The sequence below is a fragment of the Podarcis vaucheri genome, assembly GCF_965113315.1.
Source record: "Podarcis vaucheri genome assembly, chromosome: 4".
NCBI classification, from domain to species: Eukaryota; Metazoa; Chordata; class Lepidosauria; order Squamata; family Lacertidae; genus Podarcis; species Podarcis vaucheri.
The window spans coordinates 39,640,595-39,667,298 of NC_138762.1; positions in this window are offsets into that span (position 1 = coordinate 39,640,595).

Sequence of the window (26,704 nt, forward strand, 5' to 3'; positions counted from 1 at the left end):
CACAGGGATTAGAAAGGCTTTGTATCTCAGATCTGGGAGTGAAAGAAAGCAGCTGGCAATGTGGGGTAGAAAATTCTTCCCCTGCGACACATTACCAGCATTGAATTACCTAGTAGTGTGTTTCATCCATCTAAAGTGCTGCCTAGTCAGATCATGAACAACTCCAGGTTTGAGTGGTTGTTGGCAAAGAAGACTCTGGTGGTCGTCCTCCTCTCTTAGCAGGTGCCAATGGCCGGTCAGCTTAGGCAGTGGCAGTGGACAACAGGTGCAAGCTGTTCCCCGTTGTAGCTTTGTGGGAAATTCAAAAAAATCATCTCATGACTTGGACCTTCCAATAGAGGATTGCCTTCTGCAAAGTAGGACACATGGCCACCCTGAATAGGAAAGGGTATGGAGCATGGGTGGTCACCCTGGAGTTGTATATTGTAAACTGCCCTGTGAACCTCGGATGAAGGGTAGCATAGAAATTTTTATCATCATCATCCAAAGGACTAGGTGGAAAGATAGAGGGTGACTTATTTTGCCCACAGGACTGAGGGCAGTTGCCCATGATTTCTGGAACTATTCAGGTATAAAATAACATTGGTGTGCTGGGAGACCTCAAAGTATGATGCCTACTAATTTTGCAGGGCCAGGAACAGATACTGCTATTATTCAGTCAGTTTGGAAATCCTGGATAAATAAGATCTTTCCCATTTTACTGGTTCCATCAGAGATCTCTCAGCCTTTTTTTTTTTTTGGCTCCCAGCCCATATTGGCAGGTAGCCTACATAGACTTTTCTTCAACCTTCATTGGATGTTTTTTGCCATATGATTTTTTGTTGGATAATGGCACAAGCGTGTACTCACCCAGCCAAATGAATTCATTCTCTCCTGAAAGGGATGCTGGAAAAATCTTGATGGCCCCATCTCAGTTGTAAGCATCTGGCTCACATTTAGGTGGGTCAATTGATTGCTGGCCAGTCTCTTATGATCTGAATCAAATTAATTCTGTCCTAGTTTTCTGGTGGCTGGAGTTTTTGAACCAAGTTCGCCTGTTGATACCTGTCTACTCTCAAACTATTCCACATTTCACTCTGTGTGGATTCTGTTTAATGTTGCCAAATAATTTTTGAAAGTGTAATTATAGCTTCTTGGCTTTCAGACTATGATTTTAATGGACTCAAGTGAGGAGGGGGGCGGAATTTGTTTGGGTCACATTTCAATGCAAACCTACCTAATCACAGTTTCAGAACCAATAAGTGAACTGAATTGCAACTAAAATTCAGTTGCAATTCAGTAGCAACTGAAACATTTACACATTTACACTACATATATTAGGGAGAAGTCTCCATAAAAATACAAAATGAATTATATTGAAGAAAACACTTGTAAAACATATAATAGGCAAATTTTGCACAAAACTGTATGTCTTGGAGTGATGCACACAAGAATGTTTTGTTTTTTAAATGCAAACCAATGTGGAAATGAGGCAAACAGATCTTAAGGCTGGAAAAATAAGAAACTGGGAAAAACTGAAATAGAAAGAATCATCTATACATGGTCTCTGCACAAGGGAACTCTCCACAAGGGAGGGTGTTTGAAAAGGGGTGAGGGGCTGCTGGCTTCTCAGGAAAGGGGTGGCATAACTGGGCTCCTGAGCCCCACAGGGGTGCCGTAGAAAGAATGTAGTTGGTCAAGGGAGCCGTGGACCCAAAAAGGTTGAAAACCTTTGGGCTAGTATATCTGGATACCGGGTTTCACATCCCTCAGTACTGCTTGATAGTTGTCCAGTGAGAAGCACCATTCACCACTTGGGCTGTAGCATTCTTCACCAACTACAGCCTTCGGACCTGCTCCTAGGGTAGCCACACATAAAGTGCATTACAATAGTCGAGACATGAGGTTACTAATGTGTCACAGTGGGCAGATTATCCCTGTCCAGGAAAGGGTGCAGTTGATGTACCAGCCAAAGTTGGTGATAGGTGGTCTTCATCTCAGAGGCCACTTGGATCTCCATGAACAAAGATGGTTCCAGGAGCCCATGTATTCTTTCAGAGGGAATGCAACTCCATCTAGAACAGGCAGATTCCTCAGTTATTGGACCACTCACCCACAGTGTTTCTGACTTAGCAGGATTCTGATCTGTATACTCAGTGAAGCAATATCCATTGGACGACGGATACCTTGTGTTTCCTCCATGCTGATACTGGACACTGGGAATGATTGAGCTAGATGTCACCATTAATGGACTATTTTTTTGACAAAGAATGGCTTTTCTCATGATTGTAGGTTTGAAATGGCTAATAATCTTTCATAGGAATTAATGGTATATACAGAGATGCAGAAAAAAAGCCTGCCACTGAAATAGAAAATGCAAATTTTTAGCCATGAAGGTTTGTATAACTTTTTTTCCTGTCAGGCTGCCAGTTGTAACCATTCCTCATTCAGCCATATCTTGTTGTTTGACATTCATATGCAGCCATTATTATTAACATTTGCAGTGATTATGACAGATTGCACATTAGGATATTTAATTTTAGACCAGGTTAGTGGCAATAGATTCTCTCCAGAGGCTCTGATTAAATGTAGAATTTCATTCCATTAATTTGCTGCTTCTATAAAAAAGTATATTAAATGTTTTGTAAATGACAAAAGATGCTTTTAAAATGAGTGGTACAGAAGACACAGTTTTGCTTGCAGAAACGGTACAGCATTGATATAGGATTGCTCATTTACATTTTATTTTTTAAAGGTGTGATAGCTGAATTGCTAATGTTGTGTTCTGTGGATGAATACAAACCAAACCAGGTTCATGCCATCTTTTTTTTGGTATGGGTTGCTCACTTATATGCTGACTACGCTCCCTGTGAGGGGAGAATTACTTCTTTTTTGTGACTGATAGCTGCAACCTGGGACCTTCACAAAGAATTTAGGGATAGGACTATGTATCCTTAAAATGAAAGAAGATTCCATATGCCTGCACTATGGGTGTCTGAAGAAATTATTTTTGGTGGGCAGGCCAGGTCTGTGACTTGTAATTTCAGGCTGTTGACTATGTCCAGAAAACCATCTTGTGTCTTTAAAGGACTGGTTCAGATGTTACAGGGTTGGCATAGTTGCCACTTACACCCACGCTTGGATCCAGCATCACTCCAAATAATATCTGAAAGGCCATATATGTTAAACCAAGGACATTGTTCCTGTAGCAACATTGCTCTGAGCTAAGAATATTGTGTACCGGCAGAGCTCAGTTGCTGGTGATGCTGGCATGAGAATCAAGCATGTATTTCTCAATGTATATACAGTATGTGTACAGTTACTTATTTGCTGCTGCACACAGTCTACAAATTGTCCTTCAGGTTGCTCTTCTCTTATAGCAATATAATCATTTTCATGCATTGCATTCATTCCCTTTTGGACTGAAGCAAAATGTGGTTCTCCTCCCAAATGGCACATCAGTTGCTTCTTGTGACTGCAATGTGTAATGAGGGATGTATGTATTATGTATAACTATTGGGTTTTGCCTATATGACATAGGTAGCTGTGAGTGGACAATTATCTTTCCCATGTCTGTGACATTTTTTGCATTTCTACTTTTTTATTCTTGGTTGTCTTTTATTATTAAAAAAAATAGCATCCTTAGTGACTGTGTGCTTTCCTAATTTTATTAAACCATACCACTGGAATGCTCACATACCACTGGAATATTGAACAGAAAATATTCCATGAGCATCATTCCTAATTTATTTCTGCTCCATATTACCCTACCAATTCAAAAGCAAAGACAGAGCAGGGTCACAGAACCATTTTCTACCACAAGTGCAGAATATCTTGGTGTGTGCAAAAATGCATTCTGAGACCAAGGTATACTTTTAGAGAAAAGGAAAGAAAGAAGTGGCAAAGAAGGATCTATAATAAGAGTTAGCCTTTAATGAAAGAGAGCTCCAGCTGCTCCTGTCTTGAGCTCATTGGCTTTGCTAGCCTGAAGTCCCACTGAGAACATGTACACAGCAACAAACATAGCTTAGCACAGCTGAGCCAAAGAAAGGTGCTTTCTCTGGGCAGTTATCTGACTCACTGAAGACTTAATGAGGAGGAGATATACAAACCATCAGATGCCGAGTGCCTAGGAAAGATCTGGATTGTGAAAAGAACAGAATGAATCAGTTCTAGTTGTGCCCTGTTGACTTACACATTCTCCCTAGGTTTGCTGTCTGGCTCATTTTAAACCAGTTGCATCTTGTTATCTCTCTTTTACTACTGGGAACCAGACAGATTTTCAAACATTTAATAGGGCGCCAATCTAGAGGAGGCTCCTTCCTCCAGCGTTTCAAGTCACATTTGATTATTCTTCGCAAGTAACTATATATAATTTCTGGCCAATTGATTGATGAAGTAGTTTCCTAGGAAGGAACATGGGAAACTGTATTATATCAACTCAGACCACTGGTCTGCCTAGCTCAGTACTGTTGACCCAGTTAGCAGAATCTCTCCAGGGTTTTAGAGAGGATTCTTTTCTGAGGCCTACCTCAAGATATTAGGGATTGAATCATACCACCGAGCTTCAATTTCTCCCTAAGTAAACTGCTAGCAGCAGCAGTATTTATTGTCATTATCATTAATAATACTTCACTTATTTCGTTCAATTCTTTCAGCAATAACATAATATGCCATCCTAGGGAGCAGTTGAACCACTGAATTTTGCAGTATCTGTAGCTTCTAAATCAGCCTGAAAAGCAACAAATCTCTTATTGGTCTATTATTTTCAAAAAAAAAACCCCCAAAAACAATTATTACAAAACCAGTGCTTTTTTTTTTAGCTGGAACTCACCGGAGCTCAGTTCTGGCACCTTTCAGGTGGGCTCCATTGCCATTATAAGAGAACAAGAGAGGTGTTAATGGTGAGTTCCAGCACCTCTTTTTCAAGAAAAATAACACTGCACAAAACAGAACACACATTTGTCTCTGCACTTCTCAATGTGTAGGATGGTGAAAATGCAACATACAAGTCCTTAATTTCTTTACTACTATTGACAGCTAGAGTGGAGATAGCCCCAAACTGGAAACTGGTAGATACCTTGACCTTCGATGTGTGACTACATAGAGTTTGACATATTGATATGGTGGGAAAATTGACTTTCATCATAAAACTTGCCAAAGGAAATGCTAAACCAATGGACTTCTCTGCAGTCTGGCATCCATGCATGGGTTATGTCAAAGCAAATGAACAGAAACTAAATGTGTCAGAAGCTTTTCCCCAGTTCTAGGATAAGCCCTGTTTTTTCTATGGAAAATACAGTCATAAACATTTTTACCTTCTGTATAGTCCAGTGGAGAGATGGGTGGTACAGGGGGAGGGTTGGTGTTAAATTTGGGCTTACTATATTTTGTTCCTGACATGTTATGACTATTGAACGTACCTAAATTTTTGTGTCAGCGCTATTATGGGCCCAGGCACAGTGAAGCGACGAGGGTGGGGTGCAGGCAGAAAATAAAGACCAAGAGACATGAATTGCATTGAAAATTTGGCACCAACTTTATTTATTACAATCAAAATGGGTTTGACATAGTCATTGGGCATTGGGCATTCTGCCTGCTGGTTGATTGGCCACTGAGCTTGACCAATGTTAGGGGTCCTTCACAGCATGAACTGCTTCTGGTGGACCCCAGTGAGTGGGGAGGAGTGCTTTGGCTTGTTAGCCCCTGAACTGAGTTGCTGGACAGGAAGGACTGCCTCCAAAATCCCTTAACGGGATTCCCCAATGGGATGAGGCCCCTTCCCCTGCTTGTTCCTACTAAGGATCTAGCCCAATGCCTCTTTTGCTATAAAGTTGCAATGTTTCCTATGAGCCGGTCAGTCCACAAAGTTTCAACATGCAGAGCTGGCCAATCTGTTTGCAGGAAAATTCCTCCCCAGCCCTGTAACCAGCGACTGACAGACGTCCACAACGAGGTCCAAGAATTGTGACATTCTGCTTTCACAGGAACAGCTCTAAAACCACAGCAAGCATATGGTGGGTAGGTGGGAAAGCTGAATGCGGATTGAGTGCTGAGAGCACCACAGATCCTCTTTATATATCTCAGAGTGCACCTGGATAAGTGAAAATCATCACATGCAAATTTTATGCAAATCTCTGGTTTAAGTCCTCTTTCTGGTAGCGAGTGAATACCCTCTCTTTTATGAGTAAGGTATCACCTTTCTAAAAATTGTTCAGTGGTACCTCAGGTTACATACACTTCAGGTTACAGATTCCGCTAACCCAGAAATAGTACCTCAGGTTAAGAACTTTGCTTCAGGATGAGAACAGAAATCGTGCTCCGGCGGTGCGGTGGCAGCAGGAGGCCCCATTAGCTAAAGTGGTGCTTCAGATTAAGAACAGTTTCAGGTTAAAAATGGACCTCCGGAATGAATTAAGTACTTAACCCGAGGTACCACTGTATTAGCAAGACGTCAGAGACAAAGGGAGGTAACTGTAGGGAGACTGAGTGATATTTGGCAGGGACTTCTTGTTAGCTGCTCCCAGGATCAAGAACTCCTTTCTAAGAAGGCCCATCTAGCCCTGTCCCTGATGGATATCTGCAGTCAGGCAAATACATTTTTAGATAGGGCATTTGCTCATAAGCTGGCTTCTAAATAAGTGTTTTCATTTAATTTATTGATGTTTTACCTGCCTTTTGTCATTTGTTTCCCCTATATTATTATATGTATTGCAATGTTTTAGTGCTGTTAACTGACATTTTTGTTATTCCATTTTGTGAAACAGCAAGACACAAATTTCACAATAAATAAATAAAAGTGTGATGATTAATTCGACTCCCCCGCGTATGTCGTTGGGTGCTGTGGCAAATGAACAATGATCATACATGTGTGAACCGATCCTCATATGAGAACCATCTCTAAGGAGAATTTTATGGCCTCTGGCTGGCTGCAATAAATAAGGGATAAACAGCATGTAATTTTCTTTGCCACACAGTGAGAGGTGCTTGGCAGCCAAGTTATACGAAATTAGAGACTGTCACTTACTTAATAAATTTGCATGCAGAAAAGCCAAATGGTTTCCTCTCAGACTTTTATGGACTTTGACAAGGAAAACAAGATGCTAATGCTTCTAGCCTGGAGAAGTCTGCCATATAAGCAACACCCCTGCCCTCGATGGCCAATTTCTGCTCCAAGCATTCATCTCAAGAGGACATCTGTTGTTTTTGCTCCGCTACGAGGGCACAGGTGTTTCTGGAACCTTCCAGAAAGCAGACAATTCCTTCCTCCATATTCTCCTTCCAGAAACACGGTGCAGCTCATTTCTCAAGCCCAGTGTGGCTAACGAGTGCTAATGTGTGTTTCTCAATAAGAGGGTTTCAAAAGTGAAGCACCTAACCTGTGAGGCTGTATGAAGTTGGAAGGGGCGAAGAGTGGATGGGTGGAAGAAGCAAAAATAAACTGGTCTGGTGATGATGATTAAATTTCACCTTGGCCATTCCTCCTCAAGGAGCCCAGGTTGGCAAACACCAAAATATTAAAAACAATACAATTAAAAATAAAACAGAAACATTTTTAAAAAAAAAAAAACTGAAGAAGTGTGCATGCACACGGAAGCTCATACCAATAACAAACTTAGTTGGTCTCTAAGGTGCTACTAGAAGGATTTTTTTTAATTTTTTTAAAAAGAAATTGTAGGCCATTGATCACTTTGAAATGCTTTTGCACACTACTGCAGAAGTGCCTGGTCTTGCAGGGTGAGGTGGTTCACTCAGGAAAACTGGAGCTCCTGAAAGGATACAAGAGCTGTGGGGAAGCGAATCTCCTCCAGGGATGGAGCTATGTGCTGTTTTAGCTGCCATGGACCTCCTAAGCTAACTTATCGCCCTTGATTATTCTTTCCTTTGTCACTAGTGTTGAAGGATCACTGTGCAAGGACGTATGGATCCAGAATTGGTCTCCATAATCACTTACAGACTCATTGTTAAGACTGTGTTCGTGGAAGACAACCTTACTTGGCTACAAGTGATCACCAAAGAAAGAAGAAGATGCTAGGTTGACATGGTAGTCTGTCCATCTTCTGTATTTGGAATGGAAGAGGGAAGCACCTTGCTCTGCCTCTGAGGACAGAAAAATGTCTTCAGCCAGCCTACTGAAAGTATATGAATAGGCGTGAGGTATGGCAGCATAAGGGTCAATATATGACTCAGGCCCCCAATACCTGAAAGACTGAAGGAAAAAGACTCACCTTATTTCTGATTAATCAACATTCTTTGAGTGTGGCACAGATGATATGGTGCTGAGTTTAAAAATGGAAGACTGGTATCTCTGCTCAGCCATGAAGGTTTTGTGGAGGTCATGATGGGGAAACCACTTTTCAGGGCTGTTCATGGAACCAAAGCATTGGAAGGGACCTTAGCAGTCATCTAGCCCATTGAGGATAGAATTAGGAGAAACCCTTCTTATTTCATCTTCCAAGGCCCTGAGAAATGATGCTGAAATGTGCTGTCAAGTGGATGGGAGCAGGAGGACTGGTAAGTCTGAATACAGTAAGGAGAAGCCTAGTCATCATCACATACCACTTCTAAAACACTTGGAAAGTGTGTGTGTGTGTGTGTGTTCGCGTGCGCGTGCACGTGCACGCGCTGTAAAGATGCATGTTAGCAGTTGTCTCCAGCATATTGAAATTTAAGCAGCTGCTGACCTGTGGTATGCACACAACCAGCTTTAAGAGCAACTCATGCAATGCAAAACTGCAGAAGCATTGCTGTCATTCCAAAGTTTATATAGGAGAAGATGCTAGTGTAACACGGTAGATGGAAATATGAACTGTAATCATCCCTAGATTAAAATACACCTGAGCAGCTAACACACCAGGTGGCCTGAGAAAAACCACAAGCTTCCTCCACCTCAGCTCCTCGTGGGGATGCTAATAAGATAGGAACATACAAAAGAAGCTGCCTTATATTGAGCCCGACCATCCCATTGATTTCAATAATATTTTTTTCATTTTTTCATATAGGGTTGAATCCAGGATTAGTCATACTCAGGGCAGATCCATTGAAATGGATGGACTTGTCTCACTAGGGTCCATTAATTGTAATGGACTGGATTCAACTAACCTGGCCTGAGAGCAGAAGCTAGTGAAAGGGCTCTGGCCTTTCAGATTTCAGTCAAGCTTTCCTGGCTCTCCTCTCTCTATGCCCCTCGGCCTCCTCCAAATCCACTCTGGAGGGTTGGGAGAACCCCTGTATAGCATGTGGGGGTGGAGAGGGGAGATCATTTTGTCTGGCAGGCGGAAATGTTTAAATTCTTCCCTATGGTTCTGCTCTGGGTGAAAATGCAGTTGGACACAGCCTGACATTTTTATCTTCTCCATCCTCCCTAAAGGAATGTGATTATTTCCCCCCAGATTGGGGGCGCTAAGAATGATCACTGAGCTTTTGGAGAAGCTAGACCCAATTTCCTTGGGCTTCATGTGGACTTCAGCCATCTTGATGGAATTTAATATGAGCGATAGCCACATCTAACAAAATAAAAAATGTGGCCGCCTTCTCCAAAGGGTTGCGGTATGCAAGCACCATTCCTCCCTCATGTTTTCAAGTAATCTTTTCCACTTCCTTGCTCCCTTCTAGGTTTGGCAGAACTACAGTCACCTTGTGCTTGCACTGAATAGCAGCAGGTATTGATTAGAAAAATGTTTGCAGATTAGGAGCCCTGCAAAACAGTTACTCAGCAATCTCTTTTAATTGGATCTGTTGAGTGCTTGGAGCCTAACTTCTATCTCCATTTAGCCATGTCGATATTGCAAAGGCAGCTGCACTACCAAATTGGCTGTGTAACCCCTCCTTGCCCCCCCCCAAGCCCACAAGGGAAAGGGCAATAACGTTTCTATAATATATGTATAGTAGAAAAATAAGCCTGAGAGCTCTTACCCATGTTTCATGTCAAATGGCTATGGGGTCTCATGCTGCTTGTAGGCCTTAATTGATTTTCTGAATGGCTCTAGAATTCTCCAAAAGGACCACTGGGAGTGCTGGGCTGCTAATGATGAAGAAAAGCAAGACTGTGACATGCCATCTTCAATAAAACTCCAGATTTTTAGTATGTTGGGTATAAGGGACATGCCAGTATTGCCTAAACCTTCTACAGTGATACCTCGGGTTACAGACGCTTCAGGTTACAGATGCTTCAGGTTACAGACTCCGCCAACCCAGAAGTAGTACCTCGGTTAAGAACTTTGCTTCAGGATAAGAACAGAAATCGCACGGTAGCAGCGGGAGGCGCCATTAGCTAAAGTGGTACCTCAGGTTAAGAACGGACCTCCAGAACAAATTAAGTTCTTAACACGAGGCACCATTGTATTTCTATTCTGGTTTTTCAGTGGTATTGTTTAATTTAAAAAATTGAACACCTGAAGATCAAAAGGGCGATTTACAACATAAAAACATGGTACTACTATGACTGATTTATTTTACTTTTCCTGTTTTAGACTTGGTGGGTTGGATCCAGGCATGACAGGTTGGATCCAGGCAAATTTATCCACACTGTAGTCCCGTTGAAATCAATGGGAATGAAATTTAGTCATGGCTAACTTGTCATACGGGGGACGCGGGTGGCGCTGTGGGCTAAAGCCTCAGCGCCTAGGGCTTGCCGATCGAAAGGTCGGCGGTTCGAATCCCCGCGGCGGGGTGCGCTCCCGCTGCTCGGTCCCAGCGCCTGCCCACCTAGCAGTTCGAAAGCACCCCCGGGTGCAAGTAGATAAATAGGTACCGCTTACCAGCGGGAAGGTAAACGGCGTTCCGTGTGCGGCTCTGGCTCGCCAGATGCAGCTTTGTCACGCTGGCCACGTGACCCGGAAGTGTCTGCGGACAGCGCTGGCCCCCGGCCAATAGATGTGAGATGGGCGCACAAACCCCAGAGTCTGTCAAGACTGGCCCGTTCGGGCAGGGGTACCTTTACCTTTACCTAACTTGTCATACAGATTTCAATGGATCTGAAGCCTGATGGTAACTCAGGCTGGATTTAACTCACTGTTATTTATTTTTTTGCTGTGTATTTTTTTGTGTTTGATATTGTAAGAAATCTGAATTATTTTATAGAAAGGTGGGATTTAAGCCCATAAAATAAATTTTAAAATAATGTGCTACGGGAATCAGGGAAAGGAGATTAAGCATTCTTGTGCTATGCAAGAATTTTGTGAACTGGGGGCAAAGATATGCAAGCCAATTCTGAAACAATTTCTTTCGATAGATTTTCTTTGTTCAGATTTTGAATTTCTGATCCCTCTCCCCCACCCCTTTTTGGCACAGAGCAAACACATCTCTGCCCATATCTATGGAAACAAGTCTGCAGAACATCTTGTGTGAGACACCACTGGCCAATACTCTTAGTTAAGCTTGAAATTTGAAAATGTTCTTCTGACTATTTAATTGACATTAAAGAGGATCAAGTCTGGCAAAGAGGGTATGGCAACAAGAGTGAAGACAGAAGGCTTTGCTTTTTTTCAGATGCAAATAAGCCCTCCAGAGTAGCTGCAAATGTGTGCAGAGAGTATTACTTTCCACCCGACAAAGGGAGACACATGGGACAGGCAACATAATACGCAGAACCCATGTTGTCTAAAAGAACAACATGACCTTCATAATGGATGCAAGTTTCCTTTTCTCCTTCTGCTGTGTAAATCTGAAAGGGTTTCTATTTCCAAAGAAACCAGGCTTTTAGTTGAACAGCTGGAGTCATCTGAATAATTACTTTGAAAGGACTATAAGACAGTTCTAGTGTGTAGCTTCAGGTTGGACCGTGTGTGTGTGTGTGTGTGTGTGTGTTTGTAAAATGCCAGAACACTGGGCATGTCTGCCAGTCTGCAGGAGAACTCAGTTCACAGATGTATTTCCTTTTCCTGGAAAACTCTAAATGCCAGATGTGTGGAAAGGTGATAAGGTGAGTCTCAGGGCTTTGGCACTGTGCAAGTTGGGTTCCCAAATCCCATGCTTCCCTGTGGCTGCTGTGTGAGAAGGTGGAGAACCCTTCAAATGTGGCTTGTGAGGAAGGCTGTCATTCAGCTGGAAGGCACTTCACATGGTGTGTATGTGAAATTTACAACAAGTGTACATGCATTACTACTACTACTATTATTATTTCTATACCACCCTTCATCTGACGGTTACAGGGCAATTTACAATATAAAAACACAAACACACACAACATAGTAAAGAGAACCAGAACAATACCCTCAGCCCCAGTTTAAAAGGCCATAGATTCAATTAGCCAAAGTCCTGGGAGAAGAGGAATGTTTTCACCTAGAATCCAAAGATATGTAATGAAGGTGCCTGGTGAGTTTCCCTTGGGAGAGCACCCCACAAACAGGGAGCCACTGCAGAAAAGACTCATTCTTGTGTTGCCACCCTTCAGACCTCTTGAGGAGGGGGCACAAGAAGAAGGGCCTCGGATGACAATCACACACACCATTGTGTTTACAACAGCTTCGGACAAGAAGAAGCTGCGATTGACCACAGCTAGTCCCAGCAAGGTACACAGTACATGCTGTTGATACACCTTCAAATGAGGATATGCAGACAGTGTAAACATTTAATCTATAACATTTAATCTATAATTTATAACAAGGGAAGCGTCTCAAATGCCTGTGAGAACTCCTTAAATCTTTAATTTCTGCTCTTCATTCTTACTCTTCAATGAAAGTATTTCCGCATCTATTTTTCTTTATATAAACTACAGGACTGCACTATGGCATTTAGGCGAGGACTAAAGAATAAGAATAAGAATTAGGACATCGCCTCAGTAAGAGATGAAATGAGGAAATTGCTCGGGAATTTACCCCGCCTCATGACTTCCAGGTTTCATTGTAATTCATATATTACCAATGAAAAGGCACTCACACCATCTCATAATGTGGGGATGGTGCTAATAGTACAGTTTTCCTAATATAGAAAAACTGGAAGGAACAGCCTACAAAATGCACCATCATGATTCAGTAAGGTTGAGATTCATTAAGCCGCAAGACACATAAAGTGTGAGACAGTGCAAGTATAGGACCCATTAAAAAGTGTCAAGCATGAATCTTGGGGGAAAGTGGTAATAATTAGATATTAGTTTGAAGAAAGGGCAACACTTCTACCTGTGATATATCTCTTCACACTTTCCGGAAAGAAAAAAAATTTCCCACTGATTGTGCTCCTAATCGAAGAAGTTGGCAGGTTTGCCCTTTGTTTCGTGAAAGATATTCTTCCCTGGGAAGCCCTTTGCAACTTTTTTTTGTTTCTGTTAAAGGTTGATTACTGATATTTGTGATAGCTTAAACACACACAAGATTATTGCAGGGGAAGCCTGCATTTACACAGAGGCAGCACTGATTGCAAAGAAAAGTCAACAGAGATTCTAGAAGTGACTGGACTATCTAACGGAAACTTGGCCAACTTGATGCCCTTTTGGGACTGATGAGGATTGTGGTCCAAAATATCTAGAAGGTTCCACATTTGGCAAAGGCTGATCTAATGCATCTAGTGCATTGAACTGAAAGTTTATGTAGCATTTTTATTTTTTACTGTTAAATAATTTTTCATATTCACATTGCATTTGTTTTTGTAAGATGCTAGCTGCTTGGGATTTTGTTTTAAAACAGGACCAATAAATGATAATAATGATATCAGATCAAGGAGTGGGGATTAACTCTCATCAAGAGCAGTACATCTGCTTGGGCTGAATCGCAAGTGCTTTTTAGAAGGAATACATGAAAATTTTGTGAACTGACATGATTCACACTTCGCAGAATAGTGTGTTTTGGCTTTTGCACATCTCCAAATTTTGCAGTACAGTGATTAGCTGTAAAAGGTGTACCAATATGCATATACTTTTTTTTGTCTTAAGACAAAATTTGTACAAAAAAATAGTATTTTAAGACAGAATGCAAACAAAAATGCATATTTTAGGATTAGTATGTAAGAAGTGCTGTGTGTTTGAAAAAACATTCAAATATATGAATTTTCATTTGGCTATTCATGTCTTTATCTTTGCAGATTGATGTGGAAATGGAGTGGAATGGATTTATTAATGTATTGGCATGGAAAGGGATTGATTATTCCTACTTTTAGGTCTCAGAGGAGATTCAAAATTCTGATTGCCATTTCTTGGAAAATAAACCTTTTTCAATGTTTAGAAACTGGAGAATTAGCAATTTCTGAAAGCAACATTCAGATGTGCCTTGTAAGGTCATAATCTTCTTCTCCAAAGGCTACAAAATCTACATAGAAGGTACAAGATAAAATGCTTTAAATGAAATATTGTATATAGTATTGGAGGAACTATACAAGAAGCCTGGGAGCTATCCAATGAAGTTGAATATTGGAAGATTCAGGACAAACAATGACCGCTCCCCGCTTAAAACGGGGGGCGCCCTTTGCATGGACGCACGCAGCCCCTGGATCTGGAGCAGCTCCATCAGCATAGGCTTGACTTGCCTTCCCTCAGGTGGGATACCTGGAGGTCTCCGCCTACCTCAGTCAGTTGTCCAATCCCACCTGGGGGAAGCTTTGCCAAGGAGACCAGGCCAGGTAGGGGAGGGATTACCTGCCCACACAATAGAGGGAGGATCTTACCTAAGAATCCTCACTTGGCTCCAGAGCTTCTCCCACCCTACCCACCCTCAGTTAATGTCTTATTTTGCAGGTTAACTTTTCTTCACAGGTTTTGCAGGTTAACTTTTCTTCACAGGTATGCGGGCACTGCTACGTTAAGGTCGCTGTTAAAGGGCCGGAAAGGAATTTCCCTGCATTGGCAGGTTTCGCCTTTCCCGTAGCAAAACATCACAACTTTGGCGGTATCAGGCCTTGGGCGGAATCCTTTAGTCCATCTTCCTCTTTGCGGTGGCGATACCAGGGTTCCCCATTAAAGGGGTTTCTGAAGGGAGGCTTTGACTGTACGCCGAGAGGTCGTCATTGCTCTCCCCTGCGGCGGCGGCGTAACGGGGGCGGCTATCTCTGCTTGAACATATGTTCTCCAGAGCCGGCCCATCCCTCCCCCACACTGGATAACCCTGAAGCTCCCTAGGTCCCCGGCTAGGGACTGGGGAGGGAGAACGCCCAATGCCTGAGCCAAGGTCTACCCACATTTGAAATTTAATAAAGTTGTGGCCAATTTAATCCCGTAGCACGTTGTCTTGAATCGTTATTCCACATGACGGGGGGGGGGACCGCTCGGGATCTGGGGACTCTGCCTGTCCATGCAAAAGGAAGTATTACTTCACACAGCACACAGTTAGACTTTCTTAAAATGTGGTGGTGGCCATCATTTTAGATAGCCTTAAATGGAGATTGGGCAAATTCATGGACGGCAAGACTATCAGTGGCTACCATAAATAATGACCATATAATCTTCCAACCATCAGTTTCAATGGATGACCCCTGGAGTTCTAGTTTTATAACAGAGGAAAGATTTCTTTCCATTTGCTCTACACTATGCATACATGTATACAGTTCTATTACTCACCTTTGAAATAAATTAAAAAACAGCATATAACATTGTAACATTGTAAAGGTCAGAGGGGGCAGGGTTTCTGTTGAGGCAGGGGATTAGCTGTGGGAGGAGCTTATCAGAGTTTGTAGGGCAGCAGTTGAAGAAGGAGCAAAAAGGGTTTTCTTGTGTGTGTGTGTTTCTTTCTGGCTGATTAGCTGTTTTCCCTGTGTAAAGGTCAGAGGGGGCAGGGTTTCTGTTGAGGCAGGGGATTAGCGCGCAGTTATACCCATCTTTTAGATTTAGGGGAGCTAATCTCAAACGTTTGTTGGGGGAGACCTAGGTTTTTTTTTTGTGGGGGAAGTTATTTGTCCTGTCTTCAAGCTTTTTATGATGGAGGACCTCTGTAGCCACCCCCAACAACACGATCTCATGATGGAAGGGGAGGGAACAGCTGCAGTCGCCTGCGATTCCTGCGCAATGTTTGCCATCTTGCCAAAGGTTGCAGGCAGCTTTACCTGCAGCAATTGCATGTTGATTGCCCTTTTAAAAGACAAAGTCCAGCAACTGGAGGAACGTGTAGCTACGCTCCAAAGAATTAGAGAGCTGGAGCTCTTCTTGGAAGCAACAGAGCACACCGTCCCCACCAAGGAGGAGACAGGGGACTCCCCTGAGAAGGAGGCTTGTTCACCAACACAGGAGCCAGATATATGGAGAAACGTGACTCAAAGAAGTAGGAGGCCCAGGGTTCACTCTGATTGTTTAGAAATACACAATCGCTTTGAGGTCCTCTCCCCTAGCATGGAAGACGAAGAGCAGACTCCATTTGAGGATCTCTCCCTCATTACAGTCGATCAGGTATATGAAGACGAGCAGCAAAGTCAGTCCTCAGGGAATGTGCAGGTGACCTTGGAACGGACAGCTCACGGAAGAACCCCGACCAAACCCAAGAGGAGGCGTGTAGTGGTGATAGGGGATTCCCTACTGAGGGGAACAGAAGCAGTGATCTGTGGGCCTGACAAGATGTCTCGGGAAGTGTGCTGTCTCCCCGGGGCTAAGATCCAAGATGTAACTGGACGACTGCAAGGAATCATAAAACCCACTGACGAATACCCCTTCCTCTTGGTTCATGTGGGAACCAATGACACTGCAAGCAATAGCCTCCAGAAGATCAAAAGAGACTACGAGGCTCTCGGCAGGAAATTGAAGCAACTAAATGCACAAATTGTCATCTCGTCTGTCCTCCCAGTTGAACGACGTGGCCCAGGGAGAGAGGGGAAAATAGTGGAAGTGAACAGCTGGCTTCGCAAATGGTGTAAACAGGAACGGTTTGGATTCTTAGATCACGGACTGCAGTTTCTTGAAGATGGACTTCTGGCAAGTGATGGGCTGCACCTCACAACGGTTGGGAGAAATGTTTTTGCCAAAAATCTCAGAAACCTCATCAGGAGGGCTTTAAACTGACTAATGTGGGGGAGGGAGACAGTGCTCCTGAAGGTAGGAGTCTATCAATTAATGAAGATGATCATCCAAATGTCATAGACCAAATGGAGCAAACAGCACGCGGACCTAGTGGTGGGAGGAAAAAATCCTTAAATAAGAGACACGGGGGAATGATTAATGGACTTCAATGTCTCTACACTAATGCGCAAAGCATGGGAAATAAACAAGATGAGCTTGAGCTCTTGGTACAGCAAACTAAATATGACATAATAGGCATCACTGAAACCTGGTGGGATAAGTCCCACGATTGGAATGTAATAATGGGGGGATACAATCTATTTCAGAGAAACAGACCAGACAAGAAAGGAGGAGGAGTGGCGTTATATGTCAGGGATGTGTATACCTGTGAAGAGATCCAAGATTTAGAACCTCAAAGCCAAAGTGAGAGCATTTGGGTCAAAATTAAGGGAGAGAAGAATAACAGAGACCTCATTGTGGGAGTTTACTATAGATCCCCAAGCCAAACGGAGGACATAGATGATGCCTTCCTGGAACAGATGGCCAAGCATGCAAAAGGAAGGGAGATAGTAGTAATGGGGGACTTCAATTACCCGGATATTTGTTGGACGTCAAACTCAGCCAAGAGCATAAGGTCAAACAGATTCCTCACTGGCCTTGCAGACAACTTCATTGTCCAGAAAGTGGGAGAAGCAACAAGAGGAACAGCCATTTTAGATCTGGTCCTAACCAATGTTGATGACCTGGTTAGTGGGGTAGATGTGGAAGGATCATTAGGCGCGAGTGATCATGCTCTTCTGAAGTTTACTATACAGCGGAAAGGAGCAGCCAAGCATACTAGGACTCAATTTCTTGACTTTAAGAAAGCCGACTTCATAAAACTTAGGGAAGTGCTGGGTGAGATCCCATGGACAGCAATACTAAAAGGAAAGGGAGTTCATGATGGCTGGGAGTTTGTTAAGAGGGAGATAGTAAAAGCACAACGACAGGCAATACCAATGAGACGGAAACGTGGAAGGTGCCTAAAGAAGCCAGGGTGGCTATCTAAAGAACTTTTAACTGAATTAAGATTAAAAAAGGATGTGTACAAAAAATGGAAAAGGGGGGAAACCACCAAAGAGGAATTCAAACAAATAGCCAGCACGTGTAGACACAAAGTCAGAAAAGCTAAAGCACAGAATGAACTCAGGCTTGCTAGAGAGGTTAAAAGCAACAAAAAAGGCTTTTATGGGTATGTTCGTAGCAAAAGGAAGAACAAAGAAACAGTGGGGTCACTCAGAGGAGAAGATGGTGAAATGCAAACAGGGGACACAGAAAGGGCTGAACTCCTCAATGCCTTCTTTGCCTCAGTCTTCTCCGATAAAGAAAACAATGCCCGACCTGAAGAATTTGGAGCAAATGATTCAGCAAAGGAAACACAGCCCAGAATAACTAAGGAGATAGTACAAGAATATTTGGCTAGTTTAGATGTATTCAAGTCTCCAGGGCCAGATGAACTGCATCCAAGAGTATTAAAAGAACTGGCAGATGTGATCTCAGAACCACTGGCAGTCATCTTTGAGAATTCCTGGAGAACAGGCGAAGTCCCGGCAGACTGGAGGAGGGCAAATGTTGTCCCTATTTTCAAAAAGGGGAAAAGAGAGGACCCAAATAATTACCGCCCAGTCAGTCTGACATCAATACCAGGGAAGATTCTGGAACAGATCATTAAGCAAACAGTCTGTGAGCACCTAGAAAGGAATGCTGTGATCACCAATAGTCAGCATGGATTTCTGAAAAATAAGTCATGTCAGACTAACCTGATCTCGTTTTTTGACAGAATTACAAGCCTGGTAGATGAAGGGAACGCAGTGGATGTAGCCTACCTTGATTTCAGCAAGGCATTTGACAAGGTGCCCCATGATATTCTTGTAAAGAAGCTGGTAAAATGCGGTCTTGACTATGCTACCACTCAGTGGATTTGTAACTGGCTGACTGCCCGAACCCAAAGGGTGCTCATCAATGGTTCCTCTTCATCCTGGAGAAGAGTGACTAGTGGGGTGCCACAGGGTTCTGTCTTGGGCCCGGTCTTATTCAACATCTTTATCAACGACTTGGATGATGGACTCAAGGGCATCCTGATCAAATTTGCAGATGACACCAAACTGGGAGGGGTGGCTAACACCCCAGAGGACAGGATCACACTTCAAAACGACCTTGACAGATTAGAGAACTGGGCCAAAACAAACAAGATGAATTTTAACAGGGAGAAATGTAAAGTATTGCACTTGGGCAAAAAAAATGAGAGGCACAAATACAAGATGGGTGACACCTGGCTTGAGAGCAGTACATGTGAAAAGGATCTAGGAGTCTTGGTTGACCACAAACTTGACATGAGCCAACAGTGTGACGCGGCAGCTAAAAAAGCCAATGCAATTCTGGGCTGCATCAATAGGAGTATAGCATCTAGATCAAGGGAAGTAATAGTGCCACTGTATTCTGCTCTGGTCAGACCACACCTGGAGTACTGTGTCCAGTTCTGGGCACCACAATTCAAGAAGGACACTGACAAACTGGAACGTGTCCAGAGGAGGGCAACCAAAATGGTCAAAGGCCTGGAAACGATGCCTTATGAGGAACGGCTAAGGGAGCTGGGCATGTTTAGCCTGGAGAAGAGGAGGTTAAGGGGTGATATGATAGCCATGTTCAAATATATAAAAGGATGTCACATAGAGGAGGGAGAAAGGTTGTTTTCTGCTGCTCCAGAGAAGCGGACACGGAGCAATGGATCCAAACTACAAGAAAGAAGATTCCACCTAAACATTAGGAAGAACTTCCTGACAGTAAGAGCTGTTCGACAGTGGAATTTGCTGCCAAGGAGTGTGGTGGAGTCTCCTACTTTGGAGGTCTTTAAGCAGAGGCTTGACAACCATATGTCAGGAGTGCTCTGATGGTGTTTCCTGCTTGGCAGGGGGTTGGACTCGATGGCCCTTGTGGTCTCTTCCAACTCTATGATTCTATGATTCTATGATTGTAACCTTTCCCTGTAGGGGAATTTCTTGGGGTCTGTGATAGTGTGGATTGCTATACACAGACTCCTATTATTTAGCAACTTATAGTTGGTGGATACAGCATAGAATAGCAAAAACAATTATTTCTTATCCAACACATTCAAAAGAGGATTGGGAGACATCACAAAAGCATCAATTTCCCTTACATCTGAGCCAAAGGATGCTGTTTTTGATTGTGATTAGTAATTCAGCTATATTATTCAGTGGACACCAGCCAAAGCTATAACCCCTTGGTTTTCGAATGAGGCACACACATCGACAACAGCCAAACATTGAGCACAATGATTAAAATTTGTGACCTTCAGCTACAAATTTATAGTGGTGACATTTCCAAATGAATCTTTAAGGTTAATTAGATGACACGCCGTGTATGCTGTTAACCTTAGCTGAATACTGTTTTCCTTTCTATGTGCTCACCACATCCTGCAACTTTGTAACATTGATGCTTAGGATATATGGCATTTTCAGGATTCAAGATTCCAGAGTGACCAATGTATGGATGGAGTAGGATTATATTTGCTATCCCTGCCCTTCATGTTTTGATCGGCTCTGTGTGCACAGATTCTACATAAATTCATTTGTACAAATGTGGTCTCTGTATAATTAGGAATCCTGCTGTGTTTTCAGGTTGAGCACAGCCAACATGTGGAAGATGGGGTACAGCAGGCCTGATCTTACTCTCTTTCCACTCATTGACAGGGGATAACTATGGGGTGTGACAAGGATGATTATGGGATGTGGCTTCTCAGAAATATTCCTGGCTTTCTCATTGAATGTTCAGCGTTTGTTATAAAAATCTGAGGCTCTAGTCCTTGTTCATAGGGAGATGTGGGGTAATCTATTTATTATTTGCTTTTATTGATGTAATTGTATTTATTTTTTTTAAAAAAAGGTTTCCTGTTGTAGAAATATTTGCAAATAAAACAAATGTATGAAGTGTGGACAGTGATGAGCTAATACACACTGTTGTCCCAGGCTTGGCTATGGGGTTCCAACAGTCACCCTATGATGGACTGTCAGGGGCTGGACTGAGGAGGAATGATGGGAACCGCCCCCCCTTCCTGCACCTTCCCAAGAAGTGGTGGATAGTATAGATTTAGAATAATGGTTTGCAGAAGGTTCAGAGGCTGCAGAGGAGAGAAGCTTGGAAATATTGGGGGAGCAACAGGAGGAGGAAACACTAGGGAAGAGACAGTTAATGGACTCAGTGTCTCTTGAAAGAACCCTCCTCTCCCAGAACCAGACATGCCTTGAGGTTAGTAGAACAGAAAGCTCAGAGACAGAAAGCACAGGGGTGATGTAGAATAAGAGGGACTGAGGGGGTGGGACTTTACTTGGAGCAACACCATTACCTGAGAGGCTGCACCATCCATCTCTCTCTATGAATATTGAATAAAATACCACGGTAAGAACATCTTGTTTTCCCATTTCTGACTGCCAGCCGTGAGGGAGGGGGATTGGATTCCATGAATCCTTGACATGGACATACAAGTTATCATGCCAACAGAAGAGGTGGGATGAGCTAAATTTTTGCTTATTTATTGGCAAAAATGTCTATACTTCCAAGAGAAAGGGAGAAAGAGAGATCGATCACAGTGGTGAATAAAAACACAGTGGTGACTGCAGGGATGAATAAAATCAGCAATAAAATTACAAGGAAAAAAAATCAGAAATCAGTAGATCATATTGATACATCAGTCTAGCTGTACAGTGGTACCTTGGGTTACAGACGCTTCAGGTTACAGACACTTCAGGTTACAGACTCCACTAACCCAGAAATAGTACCTTGGGTTAAGAACTTTACTTCAGGATGAGAACAGAAATCGCGCGGCGGCAGCGGGAGGCCCCATTAGCTAAAGTGGTACCTCAGGTTAAGAACAGTTTCAGGTTAAGAACTGACCTCCAGAACGAATTAAGTTCTTAACCCGAGGTACCACTGTATCAGTGAAAAGCTTGAGTGAAAGAACATTTTAAGCAGGTGCCCAGATGCCAGGTGCCTGTCTGATATTTGTTGGAAGCACATTCCATAGGACTAAAGCCCCTGATATTAAGCAGATATTAAGGGTAGCAATGGGTAAGAAATAGTTGACAATACAGATGGTTTTAGACTTAGAGGCACGTTTTGAATATAGATGTTAAAGAGGAGTTGGCTTAGATAGGGATACACTGACAGGCTTTTCCAGGCATAGTTGGCGTCACAAAGGTTTCAAGTTAATGCAGGAAGTGTCAGAAACCCAAAGATTTAAGAAGAGATGTGCCATAATTATTGCAACGGGGAAGAAAAAATAGTTCTGCCAGTGGCAGCCAGAGCTGATTGAAATGAAGCAAAAGTGAAAGGAATGAAGGTCAGTGGGAAAAGGGAAAGGCACTACCTACAGTGCCCACGACATAGAAATTTTTGGTTTTCACACAAGAAATGAAAGGGTAGATTATTTTCAGTGTTGAAGAGAGAAAAGTGGTATGACCTGTCAAGCAGTGCCTTGGCAGTGCAGTGCAAAAAAAGAAAAGAGAAAGGGGAATCAAGGAGCTGATTCACACATTGCATGTTCAGCATTTAGAAGTGAAAACATTGGGTTGGATCCTGACTTTTCCCTTTGTAGACATAAAGGCTGTTTCCATCCACAAAGGGCTTTCGATCCAATGGAATGGTTCTGATGGGAGCTTTTTTGATTAGAACCTTCTGGAGGTGTATGGGAGGTGGTGCTGGGAGCTGCACAGGGAGGAGTGAGCCACCCTCTCCATCAGTGGGAGTGATGCCAGTTCAACCTGCTATGTATGTGTAACAAACTTTTTTCTACTGTATGTGGGAGACATAGGACTGGGCACAGCCCCAATGTGCAGGCACATGTGATAATATATGTGTTTCATCACTGCATAGCTTATGAAGTTTAAAAGCTTAAAAGACATAAGCAGAAGTGAATGCCTGGAAGTATTGGGAGTGTGACAACTGTTTTTGTGACACTGGTGAATATGATGTTAATCAGGAGATGCCAGAAGAATCTTCTTCTTCTTTTTCTATGCCCTGGAAAAAATGTGTGCTCAAAAACTGTGGAGAATATAACAACAACAACAAATTTTTTATGACCCACCCATCTGGCTGGGTTCCCCCAGCCACTCTGGGAGGCTCCCAACAGAATATTAAAAGCACAATAATTCATCAAACATTAAAAACTTCCCTAAACAGGGCTGCCTTCAGATGTCTTCTAAAAGTCAGTTGTTTATTCTTTGACATCTGTTGGGAGGGCGTTCCACAGGACGGGCACAACTACAAAGAAGGCCCTCTGTCTGCTTCCTTGTAGCTTCACTTCTCGCAGTGAAGGAACCTCCAGAAGGCCCTCGGAGCTGGGTCTGTGTCCGAGCTGAATGATGGGGGTGGAGACACTCCTTCAGGTATACTGGGCTGAGGCCATTTAGGGCTTTAGAGATCAACACCAATACTTTGAATTGTGCTCGGAAACATACTGGGAGCCAATGTAGAACTTTAAGCTTGGTGGGACTAAAAGCTACTCTAATACTGACACTCAGGAAAAGTTACGTGTCGGTAAAGTACGAAACAGGAGGTTGTCAATGGCAAATCTCCAATGGGATTAAAGGTAAAGGCAAAGGGATCCCTGACCATTAGGTCCAGTCGTGGCCGACTCTGGAGTTGCGGCGCTCATCTCGCTTTATTAGCTGAGGGAGCTGGCGTAAAGCTTCTGGGTCATGTGGCCAGCAGGACTAAGCTGCTTCTGGCAAACCAGAGCAGCGCACGGAAACACCATTTACCTTCCTGCCGGAGCAGTACCTATTTGTCTACTTGCACTTTGACACGCTTTCGAACTGCTAGGTTGGCAGGAGCTGGGACCAAGCACCCTGTCGTGGGGATTCGAACCGCCAACCTTCTGATCAGCAAGTCCTAGGCTCTGTGGTTCAGCCCACAGCGTCCCAATGGGATTATTAGTCACTAAAGCTATGTTGTTGCTGTTGCTGTTGTTGTTGTTGTTGTTGTTGTTAATATACCACACTTCACCCAAAGATCACAGGGTGGTTTACAACACAAAAACACAAAACCCAATAAAGCTATCAGAGAGAAGTCTCAGTCTTCATAGTTATTGCTGAAAAAAATCATTTAGATAAAATCCTCCCTTGCTGGTGGAGGACCCGCACTTAATTAAGAATAAATGGATGTTTCAAATTGAGAATACTACAAATACTCCATTTCTTTAAAAGAAATGTAAACCCTTTGCACAACTGATGGAACATTAAATATGACAGTCCATCTAATGTGAAGGTACGTAAATTAAAAGTCTGGAATTTCAAGGGGAATCTTTAGCTTTGAGTACCATGAATCAGACTTCACAGACCCATGATAACAAATGCTCAGAGTAGGTATCTCTTTTCATGTTTATCTCTAGTACAATGCACCTTATTTGCTCCTAGCCCCTTCTTATGACCCTTATATATACTGTAATCTGTCAGAAATATATAAATGCTCTAGGTTTCTTTTAATGATACTCTGAACTATTTATAACTAGCAAGTGTGTTCATTTTAAAGCTGAGGAAAAATGTCCTCTCAAAACTTTCCACACTATTTGTTAGGAGGCAGAACAGGGGAGCAAAGGTGAAATCATCTAAGGTTTTAATGTTAAATGAAACTAGTTTCATAGTGACAGCGGAAGGAAGCAATTGGTTAAGAGTGGAGGATCAGAAGGAGCAGCAGTCAAGTCCATTTCTTCTTTCAAAAATATTAAAATAATATTTAACAACATTAGAACCAGATCCAGAGTAGCCCCCTCAAATTCACAGATGTCAAAACTGAGAAAGCCATTTTACTAAGTATTTTCTGGGAGGAGACAGAAGTTCTCCAAAAGCTTGGAAGGAGATGAATGGAGAAAATTTAAAAGGTGCACTAAAAAGCACACTTATTTTTCCTGAGTTGGTTGGAACAGGATGGCAAAAAAAAGAAATAAGGTGGCATTTCCTACATTCCAAAGCAATGAGTGATTCACAATATTAAGAGAAATGTCTGCTTACAATGCGCACATAGCCTGGGATATTTATATTGCTTTAGTGTGCTTTGTCAAGCACAACTTGACAAAAAACCATGGTTTATATTTATAGACTATAACAGGAACATTCACCTCTACCATCTCTCTTTTTTAAGCCTAGGAAACATTGTGGAGCAATCACTTGGTGTTAGAGTTACTCAAATCTGTTTTGGATCATTGTATTGGAACTGATGGATATTGACTGACTATTCTTTCTTCTGCTAGCAAAAATGTACCCTCAGAGAGCACAGAGAACCCCCATCCAAGAGACAATTAAGTGAAAGCACAAACAGTTTGACTGAAGGCCAACAAAACTGTAAAGGTAAAGGTAAAGGTACCCCTGCCCGTACTCTAGGGTTGCGTGCTCATCTTGCTCTAGAGGCCGTGAGCTGGCGCCGTCCGAAGACACTTCCCGGTCACGTGGCCAGTGTGACGAAGCTGCAGCTGGCGAGCCAGCATCAGCACAGCACACGGAAACGGCGTTTACCTTCCCGCTATAAAGCGGTCCCTATTTATCTACTTGCACTTAGGGGTGCTTTCAAACTGCTAGGTGGGCAGGAGCTGGGACCGAACAATGGGAGCTCATCCCGCCGCGGGGATTCGAACCGCCGACCATATGATCGGCAAGTCCTAGGCACTGAGGTTTTACCCACAGCGCCACCCGCGTCCCTTAACAAAACTGTATTTAGCTCTAATTCAATGGGGTGAGGGATTATATTTAGGTTTGGTGTCGGGGTTAGCGCTGCTGAACAGTTGCTGAAGGTCTGAGCCCGCAGAGACCCACCACTTTGTCTCACTTCTCTTTAACTGGATGCAGAAAGAAGCAGCAAAACAGTTGATCTAGCTGACATGTGCTGCTGGTACCTAGCAAATTAATTTCCACACAATAACTCTGGACTGGAGTGTCATTCCAGAGTAATGCTCTGTTGGAGGGCATGGAGGCATTGTGGGTGAATTAAATGTCCAGATGCTAGCAACCGTCCTTATGATCTAGAATGTTGTTGTTGTTGGTTTTGTGTCTGCCTGCCTCAAGTTTAGGAGAGGTAAGGAGGGGACATAAGGAATTGCAAATTCAGCCCTTTAACATCTCAGTTACATGGTAATAATATCTCACTGGGAGTTTTCTTCCTTTCTCATTGATACCTTCATTTTTTAAAAAAGAGGATTTTATTACTTTTTCCATCAAGTTGTGCGATAAGGCAAGGGAACAGGGGGAATAAAATCCAATCGAACAAATATAGATCTCAAATCATTTCCCCCATACATGGAAGAGGTGCAAAGCCAGTATACAGAACAAGAAAAGCAGGGAACCAGTTGTGTCAGTGCACAGAGCTTCTCCAAAAGTCAGCATACAAAGCAGAGGACATTAGCCCTTCAGAAGTAGAGTTTTAAAAAGTGAGAAAGAGAACCCATACATTTGTAAACATGTATGTCTTAAAATTGTGAGTAACCTTCCCCATCAAGGCCAGATACCAAATAACAGTTGTACCAGTTTTCCGTGGAGAAGGCCAAGGATAACTCCTTGAATGGCTGGGTTGGATCAAAAATTGTCTGCCACAACTTATATGGCAAATGCAGAGATGGCATCCCTGTTTCATTCCGCTGCAGTATTACTGTTGGTGAGTCAAGTGCATTGACCCTGACCACTGCATCAGACCCTGAAGATGGTTGTCACAGAAGACCCATGAAGTTGCAGCTTATCCAGAAGGGCAAGTAGAAAAGGAGTCAGGAGTAGGTCA